Below are 11,015 nucleotides of genomic sequence, written 5' to 3'. Positions count from 1 at the left end.
AAAAAAAAAAAAAAAAAAAAAAAAAAAGAGGAGGCATTTAGGTAGAGAAAATGCTAGCAAAGGCAAGACTCTTACGAGAACACAGGAAAAATTTCATCTAGAAGTGGCGATATACATCTATGCATTTTCAAAGATCCTGTTCTGCATGGATAAAAGTTCTACCACATTAAGATTTAGCCAGCAAAAGGAAAATAATTTATTTATATCAAATGGGAAAGGAGCTTAGTTAAAATGATATGAATTAGAATTTGATGTTATTATCGGTAACAAATACCGGCAATTTTTATCCAATAAATTTTGGCTTTATATTTTATTGCTGATATTTTGTTTCTATGTTATCTATATCAGATCTATAGATAATTTTCTTAGAGATTTCTTATATTACTTATAAGTTTAGCTTGAACTCGCTCTACCCCTCTCCCAAAATTTGCTGAGTATTCAATTGGTCTTATTCTAATTATTCTGTGGCTTGATTATACCTAATTTATAACTTGTGAGCTTTTTGCATCTTTACTGCATCTTGGCTAGACAGCAGGCAGGTAGGTATTGATTTATTTTTATAATTCATCTTCCTTGCTGATATCATGGCCCTAATATTTGGGATTCCTTTTTGCTCCCCCAATAATGTCATTTTCCCTGAAACAGGCTAAGACACTTCTTGCCACAGCACACTTTTTTCTTTTCTCTTTTCTTTTCCTTCCTCCCTCCCTCCCTCCCTCCCTTTCTATTGAAATATAGTTGATTTGCAATATTATATTAGCTTCAGGTGTACAGCACAGTGATTCAGTATTTTTACAGATTATACTCCATAAAAGTTAATACAAGATAATAGCTATCATTCCCTGTACTGCACAATATATCCTTGTTGCTTATCTATCTTATACATAGTAGTTCATATCTCTTAATCCCATAACCCTAACTTGCCCCCTCTCCCCTTCCCTCTCACCTTTGGTAGCCACTAGTTTGTTTCTATATCTGTGAATCTGTTTCTGTTTTGCTATATATATTCATTTGTATTACATTTTAGATTCCACATATAAGTGATATAATAGTTGTCTTTGTCTGACTTATTTCACTAAGCATAATATTCTCTAGGTCCATTGATGTTACTACAAATGGCAGAATTTCATTCTTTTTTATGGCTGAGTAATATCCCATAGTATTTATGTATATGTATGTGTGTGTGCATATATATATTTATATACCACATCTTTTTTATCCATTTGTCTATTGATAGACACTTGATGGACACTTCCATATCCTGGCTTTTGTAAGTAGTGTTGCTATGAACATTGGGGTGCATGTATCTTTTCAAATCATGTATGTTTTCATTTTTTCTGGATATATACCCAGGATTAGAACTGCTGGGTCATATGGTTGTTCTATTTTTAGTTTTTTGAGAAACCGCCATATTGTTTTCCACAGTGGCTACCTCAATTTACATTCCCACCAACAATACAAGGGTTCCCTTTCCTCAATATCCTCTCCAATGTTTGTGATTTGTAGAATTTTTGATGATAGCCATTCTGACAGGTGTGAGATGACATCTCATTGTTGTTTTGAATTTCTCTGATAATTAGCAACAGTGAGCATATTTTCATGTAACTGGGAACCTAGCCAACATTGTGTGTTTCCAGCTGTTAGCCAGCTGTATGCCTTCTTTGGAAAAATGTCTATTTAGGTCTTCTGCCCATTTTTTGATTAGGCATTTTTGTTGTTGTTATTGAGTTGCATGAGCTGTTTATATATTTTGGATATTAGTCCCTTGTTGGTCATATCATTTGCAAATATTTTCTCCCATTCAGTAGGTTTTCTGTTCATTTCATGGATGATTTCCTTGGTTGTGCAAAAGCTTTTAATTTTAATTAGGTCCCATTTGTTTATTTTTGCTTTTATTTATTTTGCCTTAGGAGACAGATCCAAAAAATATTGCTACAATTTATATCTAAGAGTGTTCTTCCTATGTTCTCTTCTATGAGTTTTATGGTCTCAGGACAGACACTGGTTTTAGATTGTTGAGACATGTATTGGTAACGAATGCCTTCTGTGCCCCCATGTCACATCCCCTCAGCCTGCCTCTGACTTAAGCAACAAGCTATGGTGGATACTTTCTATGCATAGCACCACAGCCCCACCTCAAGGGCCTACCAGGTCTCTCTGCTTTTATAGTTTAGGATTTTTGCAAGCAAAGGACCATTCAGCCAGGAGAGGGCAGTGTGGAATTGCAGGGGAATTAACACCTGTGGGAGCAACCCTCAACTAGTGGAGAATGGGAGGTGATGGACAAGCCTCAGCCATCATCTTCCCTCCATCATATGTGGAGGGAAGTTCTAAGGTCATGGGGGCTCAGAGGGTCCCTAACTGTACAGAGCCAGAGCTGTCCACAACATTAATAGCTCACTACCGCACCCTTTACTGGCTTTGTCTTTTTTCCTGTCTCACTCTCCAGCCCCCTCACTCCTGCTTCTGGGTATCACCTCCCAAATAAACCATCTGCACCCAAGTCCTTGTTTTGGGCTCAGTTTTGTGAAAGTACCAAATATCACCATTCCCATAAAAAAGTAGGTACTTTTTAAAGAAAATCAAGGTTGAGTAACAAAATGACTAAAGAACTTAGGCCCTCAGAAGAAAGCTGAGATGAGAAAGTCTGAGTCTCACTGCGTGAATGGATTGTAACTAAAGGGCTAATTTATAAATCAGTTGTTTTAAACCTGGAATATATTTCCTAATGGAAACACATCACAATGATGGCTCGGTTCCCAGTTAACAGAAATGAATTAAGCTTGTGAACAGCTTAAAATATTAAGTAGTAGATGTAATTTAATTTATCCTGTTTTCTGGAATCACACTGTACTAGTTAGCTGAGGCTACTATAACAAAATACCAAAGACTGTGTGACTTAAACAACAGAAATGTATTTTCTCACTGTTTTGGGAGCCAGAAGTCCAAGACCAACGTGTCGGCAATGTTGATGTCTTCTGAGGCCTCTCTCCTTGGCTCATATATCCGCCTTTCCCCCGTGTGTTCACATGTTCTTCCCTCTGTACATGTCTGTGTCCAAATCTCCTTTTCCTATAAGGACACCAGGCATATTAGATTAGGGCTCCAAACGATCTCATTTGATTTAATTATCTCTTTTACAGCCCCATCTCCAAATATATTCACATTCTGAGGTACTTGGGGTTAGGATTTCAACACATGAATTTGGGGGGAGGGACACAGTTCAGCCCATAACACATATTTATCTTTAAATTTTTAGTTACAAAGTATTTGATACATGTAAATAAATAAACACCAATGAAATCACAATTCAGCTTAACAATTAGAGCATTATAGATACCTTTGCAACCACCTGCGTTCTCCTTTTCCTATCTTCCCCTTTCCCCTCAAGAAGTAAATACTATCCTGAATTTTGTTTACCAACTACTTGCTTTTTAACAGATTGATCACATATAAATGTATAATTAAGCAATACATTGTGCTTTTTTGAGCTTTATAAAAATAGCATCATTTGGTATATAGTTTTATATGACTTTTCCCTCTAAACAGTATGTGTCTAAGATTTATCCATACTGAAGCAAGTAGGTATGGTTCATTCATTTCACGACTGCATAATATTCCACTAAGCGACTATACATATACATATCTATTCATTCTCCTATTGAGAGCATTTAACTTGTTTCCAGGTCTTTTGTTATTAATTATGCTGCTCTTGTTGTACGTATTTCTTTCATAAGTGTAAGACAGATGCTCTGTACCCAGGAGTGGAACTGCTGGGTTATAAGGAATGTGATTACTCACCAGAACAAGATAGTTACCAAATTGTTTTCAGAGTGGTAGTGCCAGTTTATGTTCACACCAACAGTGTCTAAGATCCCTTTGATGATTTGTACTGTGGCCAATACATGACATTGTCAGGCTTGTAAATTTATGCCAATGATGGTATGATGTCAAATTATTTATAATTTACATTTTCTTAACAACTAATAATTGTTATGAACCTCTTTTATTATGTTTATGAGATATACATGTTTTCTCTTCTATGAAATACCTGTTTTCTTTTTTTTTTTTTTTGGCCCATTTTTCTTCTGAATCTTCTTTTGTCTTCTTTTTATTTACAAGAGTTTTTCTGTACCTATTTTCTAATCCTTTTCTGCCTACTTTTTGAAAATATCTTATTTCAGTTTGTAGTATCTTTTTATTTCCTTTATGTGTATTTTGATGAACAGAGATTCTTAATTTTAATGTGGTTAAACTTAGCAGTCTCTTCTTTTATAATTATTATTTTTTGTGCATTGCTTGAAAAATTCTTCCCTATCCTGAGGTCACAGTTTTCTCCTAAACTTTTTATCTTATGGATATTTCTTTTTATGTCTTAAGAAATCCTTTCCTATGATGTCACAAATATATTTTCTCTAAAATGTTTATGGTTTATCCTTCACACTTATGTTTATTTCTTCAGTAATGGACTTTTGCGTATAGCATAAGGTAGAAACCTAATTACCTTTTCCTTCCACATGGATAATCAATTATTCTATCAATGTTAGAATAAAGACACCACTAAGTTTTTGTACCTATTGCTAAGTATTCCTGTTAAATCTGAAACTTTAAAAAGAGGAGGAGGTATATATGCAGTCATAAGCATAAAAATATATCAACAGTCAGAAGCCATTCAGTCTTTTTGTTAGCTGAACAGCTAGTAGAGGTTATGAAAAAGAAGGAAGAATGATTTCCACTGCAGAGAACTTTCAATGCTATATTGAAAGGGAGAGGGTAGAAGAAAGGAAAAAACAAAAAGGAAATGGGTGTCCAGTTAGGGTGAAGACAGTGAGATGTATCCTAACTAGGAATCATTTATAATGTACAGGATATTCATAAGCCTGAATGTGGAATCAGAAGCCATCCGACCTTAACTTTAAAATATGTATGTTTTTAAGAAGACTTTTATTTATCGTCTACTTTAATTCCTTCATCTTGTCAGATATACATGGAAGAAACAGAGATATGAAGTGACTACCCAAAAGATACACAGTGGGTTAGGGGCAAAGCTGTGATTATAGTTTAGGTCAGACTTGTGAGGGTAATAGCCCTATAGCCAAATAAAAATGACAGGGATATACATTATTTGTTTTTATCCATCAACACAGTTTGAAAACTTTTTGACTTTTCTTTATTTGCTAAATGTACAGAAATGTAAACCCTAGCATAATGTAAAAGATGCATTTTGAAAATTTTATTCTTTATGCCTCTACCAAGAAGGAACTTTAAACCTAAAGATAATTTCTATCATATTCTTAGCATGAGTGGATTTCGTCTTTTAAAGCTTATCAGTTGGCTTCAGTGTGGAAAACATAAGCAATAAAATATTTCTCTCCTGATAAACAAGTTGAACATTCTCACTGCTGGTTAGCATGAATAGTTTTGTTTGGCTACTGACAGATAATAGTTTGAGGATACCATAAAAGAGTAACCAAAAAACACACATGTTTAGCTTCACTAGACTTCTTTTATAGCTGATAAAATGTTACAAAGCTCACAAGCTATGATCCATGTATTTATGACTTGAGGTTCTATAACTTTATTTTCTCTTGTGGACAAAACACACAATAGCTATAATAATTTGTCTTATAGATAGAATTTTCATTCTTTGACAAAGATGTACCATTGTGGGTTATAGCACTTGACTGCCCGGAAATTATTTCTCAGCTTACTATCTACAAAAGCAACTTTTACTTTACAGATATGCATCAGGAACTTGGAACTCTGGAGGGAGGTTCTTCCTTTCTTTAAAACAAAATTGTTCTGCAAATAGCTAGTGAGTCATCAACTTCTTAGGTTTATGAAGTACTGTTCAAGTTATTTCTTAATTTTTTGCATCCTTAAAACTTGACTCTATCTTAACATTGTCGCTATATCAAAAGATGGACCAAAACCACAAAGTGAGACCAGATTATTTTATAGGAAAGTGAAATACAGCAAAGGGAATGTTCTTGGTAAGAATTTATCTTTAAATAAAGATTATAATAAGAGCTTTAAATACAAATTTAAAATAGTCTTATAGGTGCCTGGCAAGATGGCAGAGTAGGAAGACCTTGAGCTCACCTCCTCTCATAGTCACACCAAAATTACAACTATTTACAGAGCAACTGTTGATGAACGATACTGGAATCTAGCAGAAAAGATCTTCTATTATACAACTAAAGATATAAAGAAGGAAACACAATGATGAGACAGGTAGGAGTTAAGACCCATACCCTCGAGTGGGCGATACACAAACAGGAGGACAATCAAAACTGCAGATGTGGGCTTCCCTGGTGGTGCAGTGGTTGAGGGTCCGCCTGCCGATGCGGGGGACGCGGGTTCGTGCCCCGGTCCGGGAGGATCTGGAAAAATGTCTGTTTAGGTCTTCTGTTCATTTTTGATTGGGTTGTTTGTTTTTTGATATTGAGTTGTATGAGCTATTTATATATTTTGAATATTAACCCCATTACATCATTTGAAAATATTTTTTAGGTTTTTTTAATTTTGTCAATGGTTTCCTTTGCTGTGCAAAAGCTTTTAAGTTTAATCAGGTCTCATTCATTTATTTTTGCTTTTATTTCTTTTGCCTTAGAAGACTGATCCAAAAAAATATTGCTATGACTTATGTCAGAGAGTATTCTATGTTTTCTTCTAGGAGTTTTATGGTTTCTGGTCTTACATGTAGGTCTTTAAATCATTTCGAGTTTATGTTTGTATACGGTATGAGGGACTATTCTAATCTCATTGTTTTACATATAGGTATCCAGTTTTCCCAGCACCACTTGCTGAAGAGACTGTCTTTTCTCCATTGTATATTCTTGATTCCTTTGTCATAGACAATTGAACATAGGTGTATGGGTTCATTTCTGGACTCTCTATTCTGTTCCATTGACCCATGAGTCTGTTTTTGTGCCAGCACCACACTGTTTTGATTACTGTACCTTAGTAGTATAGTCTGAAGTCTAGGAGGATTATACCACCAGCTGTCTGAAGATGGTAAAAGGTTTAGTGTGGTAGATCATAATATTAATGGTAATGGACATTAGACATAGGCTGAAGCAATCACGGGCCTTTTCAAATATGAAAAGCCATAATTCAATCAATCTTATTCTCTCACATGGACATGAGTAAAATGGGTAATAAGAGAACTCTAAAAGATGAACTACTGAATGTTTACTTTGTAATATACACTCTACTGAATATATATTTATCTATTTAAATCCTCACAATTACTCTATGAAGTAGGTTTTTTCATTATCTTCCATATGTGGATGAGGAAATTGAGATACACACATATTAGTAGCCATGCCAACATCATAAAGCTGGTAAGTGATGGAGCCTAGATTAACATCAAGTGCTTGAGCTCTGAGCCATCTTTTCTTGACATTAGATCTGGCTAAGAGGAGTTAGCCCATATCACTTCACGGGTCCACAAAGAACCCCAACCTCTCCTAAAAACAAGTGTCAAGCTACACACAAGAACTTGGGTGGGGACTTCCCTGGTGGTCCAGTGGCTAAGACTCTGTGCTCCCAATGCAGGGGGCCTGGGTTTGGTCCCTGGTCAGGGAACTAGATCCCACATGCATGCTGCAACTAAGAGTCTGCATGCCACAGCTGAAGATCCCGCATGCCACAGTGAAGATCCTGCATGTGGTAATGAAGATCCCACGTGCCACAACTAAGACCCAGTGCAGCCAAAAAAAAAAAAAAAAAAAAAAAAAACCTGCAGATGTTCTCCCCAAGGAGCAATGGGTCTCTGCAGCCCAGGGGTGCTTCACCAGGACGACAAGCCCCCAGAACGTTTGGCTTTGAAGGCCAGATGGACTTACTTTTGGAGACACAGAGGGCTGTGGGAAATAGAGAAATCTCACATGCTCCAGGATCCAAGGTAGAAGCAGTAATTTGAAAGGATCCCGGGTCAGACCTACCTTTTCATCATGGAGAGCCTCCCAGATAGGCAGGAGGCAACTGGAGCTCACCCTGGGGACATGACACTGATGGCAGCTATTTTGGGGAGTTTCTTCTACCATGTGGACTCTCTTGCTGGTAAGCGTCATTTTGGAATCCTCCCTTTAGGTTATTAATACTAGGACCCAACTCTGCCCACCAGCCTGTTGGTACCAGTACTCAGATGCCTCAGGCCAAGCAGCTAGAAACACAGCACCATCTACCAACAGGCCTTCTGCCTTAAGACCCCCTGAGCCCACAGCTGCCCCAGGACGTAGCCTTGTTCACCAGAGGGACCAAGACCCAGCAGCACATACCAGTGCAACAGCACTAGCCCCAGGACCCCCAGGGCCCTGCAGCCAGAGACCTCAGGACCCAGCTCTGCCCACCAGTGGGCAGGCACCACCCCTAGGACCCCCTGCTCCCTGGCTGTATCCACCAGTGAGCTGACACTAGCCTCAGGACCAGCCTCACCCACCAGTGGATAGAAATTAGCCCTGGGACCCCCTAGGCCCCAGCCCCACCAACAAGCAGGTAGACACCAGCCCCAGGACAACTGCAACCCCACAGCCTGTCATGACAGGACTCAGCCCACCCACCAGCAGTGTGGCATCAACCCTGGCACCACCTAGGCTCCAGTCCTGCTCACCATCAGGCCAACACCAACTCTGAGATACCTTGGATCCCTTAGCCAGCCATCCCAGGATTCAGCCTCAACCCCTAACAGGCTGACACAAGCTTTGGGACACCCTGCACCCTGCAGCCAGCCATGTCAGGAATAGGCCTCACCCACAAGAGGGCCAACACCAGCTCCAGGACCCCCAGGGCCTGCAGCCAGAGACCCTAGGATCCAGCTCTGCCTGCCAGTGGGCTGGCACTAATACCAGGACTTGGCTTCACCTATTGGTGGGCAGGTACCAGGCCCAAGATCTCCTGGGCCCTGACACCACCCATCAGCAGGTAGACAGCGACCCCAGGACAACCACAGCCCTTCACCCTCCCTTGTCAGGACCCAGCCTACCCACCAGCAAGCTGGCACCAGATCCAGGATGCCATGGGTCCTGGCCCCACCAAACAGCAGGCCAACACTAGCTCTGAGATACCTTTGACCCCTCAGCCAGCTGCCTAGGATCCCGCCCCATTTACCAGTGGGCCAGTATCAGCTTTGGGACACCCTAGAACCTGTAGCTAGTCATATTAGGAATTGACCCCATGCACCAGCAGGCCGACACTAGATCTGGGAATCCTGGCCTCACAACCACCCACCCCAGAACCTGGTTCTGCCTACCAGTGGGCCAGCACTAGTCCTGGGTTCCCCCAGGGTTCCATAGCCAGCTACCTCATGACCCAGCCCTACCAACCAGTGGCCAGTAGCCTCTGCATAAGGCAGGGCTGGCTACCAACTGGACTAGGGGCCAGCCATGCCTACCAGACTGCAAACAGTAGTCAGCCAGCCACAACAGAGGGACACACACAGTCCAAATAGGGAGTACCACTAGAGAATATAGCTCTGATGACCAGAGGAGAATGCACTGCTAAGATGCATAGGATGTCTCCTACAAAAGGCCACTTCTCCAAGTTGGGAAATGTAACCAACCTATGAGATACACAGGAATAAAGTCAGCAAATTAGGTAAAAAGAGATGACAGAGGAACATGTTTCAAAGGAAGGAATAAGACAAACCCCCAGAAGAACTACATAAAATGGAGATGGTAATGATTATAAAGATTATCAGAGACTCAGAGAAGAATGAACACAGTGAGAAGTTTAACAAAAAGTTAGAAAATATAAAGAAGAAGCTAAAAGAGCTGAAGAACACAAAATTGAAATGAAAAACTACACTAGAAGGAATCAATATAGATTATAAGATACAGAGGAATAAGAATGGATCATTAAGCTGGAAGGCAGAGTAGTAGAAATCACTGAAGCTGAACAGAAAAAAAGAAAAAAACAACAAAAAGAAATTAGGACAGTTTAAGAAATCTCTGGGATGTCAAGCATTCACATTATAGGGATCCCAGAAGAGAGAAAGAAAGGGGCAGAGAACATATTTGAATATAATAGCTGAAAACTTCCCTAACCTGTGAAAGGAAACAGATATCCAGGTCCAGGAAGAACAGAGGGTCCCACACAAGATCAACCCAAAGAGGACCAAACCAAGACACACTGTAATTAAAATGGCAAAAGTTAAAGAGAGGATATTAAAAACAGCAAGGAAAAGCAACAAATTACATACAAGGGAACTCTCATAAGGCTATGATCTGACTTTTCAGCAGAAACTCTGCAGGCTAGAAGTGGATGGCACAATATATTTAAAGCAATGAAAGGGGAAAATCTAAAACCAAGAATACTCTACCTAGAAAGGCTTTCGTTCAGATTTGATGGAGAGATCAAAAGTTTTACAGACAGGGCTTCCCTGGTGGCGCAGTGCTTGAGAGTCCGCCTGCCGATGCAGGAGACACGGGTTCGTGCCCCGTTTCGGGAAGATCCCACATGCCGCGGAGCGGCTGGGCCCGTGAGCCATGGCCAATGAGCCTGCGCGTCCGGAGCCTGTGCTCCGCAAATGGGAGAGGCCACAACAGTGAGAGGCCCGCATAACGCAAGGAAAAAAAAAAAAAAAAAAGTTTTACAGACAAGCAAAATCTAAGAGTTCAGCACCACCAAACCAGCTTTATAAGAAATATTACAGGAACTTTTGTAAGTGAAAAAGGAAAGGACACAACTACAAATGTGAAAATTACGAAAGGAAAAAGCTCATCAGTAAAGGCAAATGTATAGTAAAGGTAGTAAATCAACCACATATAAAAGTTAGTAGGAAGGTTAAAAGACAAAGGTAGTAAAATCATGTATAGCTGCAATAAGTAGTTAAGGGATACACAAATGTATAAAATATGATGTCAAAAACAGCAATCATGGGTGAGGGGAGTAAAAATGTAGGTTTGTTGAAATTAGTATGAAATTAAGAGATAATCAACTTAAAATAATCACATATACATATATATATATATATATATATATATATATATATACACCGAGAGAGAGATATA

The 11,015-nt window shown here is 39.3% G+C and overlaps 1 pseudogene; it reads left to right on the top strand.

The window, feature by feature from the left end:
* Positions 1-11,015, top strand: part of LOC103070334 (60S ribosomal protein L7 pseudogene) — a 53,086-nt pseudogene that overhangs the window by 40,535 nt on the left and 1,536 nt on the right.

Source organism: Lipotes vexillifer, unplaced genomic scaffold (assembly GCF_000442215.2).
Source record: "Lipotes vexillifer unplaced genomic scaffold, Lipotes_vexillifer_v1.1 scaffold990, whole genome shotgun sequence".
Classification (NCBI taxonomy): Eukaryota; Metazoa; Chordata; class Mammalia; order Artiodactyla; family Lipotidae; genus Lipotes; species Lipotes vexillifer.
This window is presented reverse-complemented; position numbering and strand designations above follow the sequence as displayed.